Source organism: Malurus melanocephalus, unplaced genomic scaffold, assembly GCF_030028575.1.
Source record: "Malurus melanocephalus ecotype Western Australia unplaced genomic scaffold, MMel_1.1 scaffold_993, whole genome shotgun sequence".
NCBI classification, from domain to species: Eukaryota; Metazoa; Chordata; class Aves; order Passeriformes; family Maluridae; genus Malurus; species Malurus melanocephalus.
This window is the reverse complement of record NW_026624225.1, coordinates 70,977-74,260: the sequence shown is the minus strand read 5'-3', so window position 1 is coordinate 74,260 and position 3,284 is coordinate 70,977. Positions and strand designations below refer to the sequence as shown.

Genomic DNA, 3,284 nt, shown 5'->3' with positions numbered 1-3,284 from the left:
GCAGAGAATTGCCAGGAATGCCACGAGGGGCTGGGAGAAACATTGGGTCCCTCCTGCCTTTAGTTCTGGGCTGCAGGCAGGGCCCACCCTGAGCATCCCTGGCATTTGGATCTGGATTTCCGAAAAGAGAAAAAGGTATTTGGACCTGGAGTTCATATAGGAGAAAAAGGCATTTGCACCTTAATTTTAGAAAAGAGAAAAAGGCGTTTGGACCTCGATTTCAGAAAAGTAAAAAAAGGCATTTGGAGCTGGATTTCCCAGGAGCAGGACAATGGGATGATCCCATGGGCACACAAGGTCCCAGGGTGTATGATCGTGGTGTCTGCACCCACAGGTGTCATTCCCATTCAATATTTACCCTGCAGTGGCCTTTGGGGACATCAATTACAACTTTTGGGACATCCAGGAGTGGGGAAAGAGGGGCAGAGATGGATCTCAATGCATACAGAAGTTTTTTAAACCCCTCAAAACCGAAGCATTGCCTTGAGGGGTTCACCTTTGGGCACAGAGCTCCTGAAATTCTTTGGGATTTCCTGCTGTGTGGGGTCCTCCTGTTTCTTCCTGGTGGGGATTTTCCCTGGGATGTGCAGGATCTCTCCCATGGGCTCCCAGGTGCCATAAAAAATGCACCATTGCCATAAAATTCTCACTTACCTCATCCCTAATCATGATTTCAAGGAGATGAGGTAACCAAACTCACCACCAATAAATTTATCATCATTGTCCAACCCCACTCTTTTATCATTATTTCATTAAACTTGTTCACTTAATGAGTTTATGGCACTTTAAATAACGATTCTCTCCCTCTGAATTCCAACTTGAATTCAAAATACCCCGCTGGGAAGACTCTGAATTGGGATGAGATGTCTGCAGCCACTTCTCAGCTCCCAAAATAAGGGATATGTGCCAGTACTCCTGGAAATTCCCACACTGGAAGCCCCCCAGGTGTGTTTTTCTTTTCTAAAGCCCAGGGAAATAGGCTGAGCTTAGGAATGGCTGAGCCACTCTCCCAGCCCCTGGAAAATCAAACTTTTTCCTGGTTTTTGCATCTCTGAGGATGCTGGAAAGTCTCAGAATTGGGTATTTCCAGCGATTTTGACAGCRAAACTCTGACATTGTTTGGGGCTTACAAAATACAGATATTAAAAGCCCCCTGATCTCAACATTAAGACGTATTTTCTGATAACAAATTGAAGGTTCCTTTGGCTTTCCTTARTTCTATAAATTCCTGCCCAAATTTCTCAGGAGGGCGGAACGTGAATCCCTTCAAACGTACCCATGCAGCACCAAATAAAATAATAATTAATAGGTGACTCAGATAAAAGCTTTCCATCTCAGGGCAGAGGGAAGAATTAGTTAATTAATCATCAAGTTGGCATTAACTTATCTTTTGGCACCTCCGAGAAAATGTAAATCTGAAACGAGCTGGGGGTGGCGGTGTGTGGAAACAAAGGAAGAAGAAGCCAACAATAGTTTTGGAAATGGATGACAAAACCCAAATGTTCTGCCTGGCTGCTGCTAAATTAAGCTCTGTGTTATCAGGGCAAAGATTAGGAAAAGAGAGATTTTCCTTGGAACCTGAAGTCGCATTTTGGAGCGGGATGTGACAGCAGGAGGGGAGAAAAGAGGATTCACTCACCGTGAAAATGAGTGGGGAAAAAAAAAAATCTGCTCGGTTCTTGGTTTGCCCCAAAGCGGTTCTGTGGAGGAAAAGAAGAAAGGAGAGCGTTCATTTATTTTGTAGGAGATGAAGAAGTGATCCCCACCCTCCCTCCCATCTCAGGCTCCATCCAATCCATCTTTGCCTTCAGYCCTTTTTGACCAAATTGCCCTTTTTTCCCCCATTTCTAAGTGGAAAGGGCTCTGGTGGGATCCTGCCTTGAGACAAACGCCGTTCTGGGAATTATTTTAGTGCAAAAAGGATGAGAAAACTTGTTTTCCCACCTTCCATCAGAGGCTCCCAGCTGCTGAACAAAGATGGGAGATCATCAGATGGAATTGTGTTTTCTCCAATCGATTTTTTTGGCTTCTTTTGAGCAAAATTCCCTCTTTCAGAGAGAGGTCAGCTCCACAAACACAGCACAGCCCTCGATGGATGCACCAATTAATGCTTTGTCAAATYCTGCTCGAATTCAAACCATCCCAGCTGGCACTTTTACCCCAAATCCAGATGAGCAGCGGYGAGGGAAATGATTACACGCATTTCTTCCTCAACTCCAATTAATAAAATCAGCTCAGCCCCATGAAAAACGTTTTGCAACCACCTGTGGGTGTTTGTTGGATCAAAGGAGCTGCATTCYTTCCTGCCCAGGCACGGGCAGATCCCTTCCCCTGTGCGTGGGGGAAAAAGCCATTTTATTCCCAAAGAATTGGGAATTAGGGAAAGTAGGAAGATTCCCTTAAACAATCTTTGCTTTTAATTCAATATATTCTATCTAGAATCAGCTGAAAACAACTCTTGGTGAGCCATGACCAGAAGGAAACTCAACACAAGGAAACCCCATGAAATCCAGATATTCCACAAATCCACCTCCAGCACTCAAAAAATCAAAGTATTCCCAATCAACGAGGGCAGATCCCTTCCCTGCCTGCTGGAGGATGGATGTATGCATTGCTCCTCCAAAAAAAAAAAAAACATTTTATTCCCAAAGAACTGGGAATTAGGGAAGGTAGAAATAATCTCTTAAACTATTCTTGCCTTTAATTCAATGTATCCTAACCAGCATCAGCCCAAAAGAACCTTCCAAGACTCATCCCAAACTCTCTGGGGTCCATAACCCAAAGGAAATTAATCACAGGGAAACTCCAGGAAATCAAGATGTTCCACAAATCCACCTCCAGCACTCAAAAAAAATCAATGTATTCCCAATCAACGAGTCTGCTGAGGCACAGCACAGAGCCCACTGACCCTCTGCAATCCRTCCAAACCAAAACTCATCCCTTCCTGACATTCTCTTCCCTTCTGTTTTCTTTTTGCCCCCAAAATGATATGAAACCCGGCGTTCCAGCTGGAAATCCTGATCAAACACACAAAAAACCACCAGGACCTGGGTTTAGCTGCATCAAAGGCCATTCAGAGGCTGCATTTTTCCCCCAACTTGTCCAGCCATAATTAGTCAAAAATATGTCAAAAGGGAGGCAACATGATCCTGCATTTCTCCAGAAAAAGAAGAYGCAGCTTTGGGTGTTGTTGGGGATTACTTTTCCTCCATTAAACCTTGCATCCATTAATTTCATTTCGAGAATGAAGACAGCTTTTTTTTCTCTCTTTTTTCCCTTTTTTT

At 44.0% G+C, this 3,284-nt stretch overlaps 1 long non-coding RNA gene across 1 annotated transcript in view; it reads right to left on the bottom strand.

Moving 5' to 3' along the window:
- Window positions 1-3,284, bottom strand: part of LOC130585889 (uncharacterized) — a 38,176-nt gene that overhangs the window by 3,764 nt on the left and 31,128 nt on the right. Inside the window, exon 4 of the long non-coding RNA XR_008966640.1 lies at window positions 1,640-1,700. This is a non-coding gene — a long non-coding RNA (uncharacterized LOC130585889). The remainder of the gene's footprint in view (window positions 1-1,639; window positions 1,701-3,284) is intronic.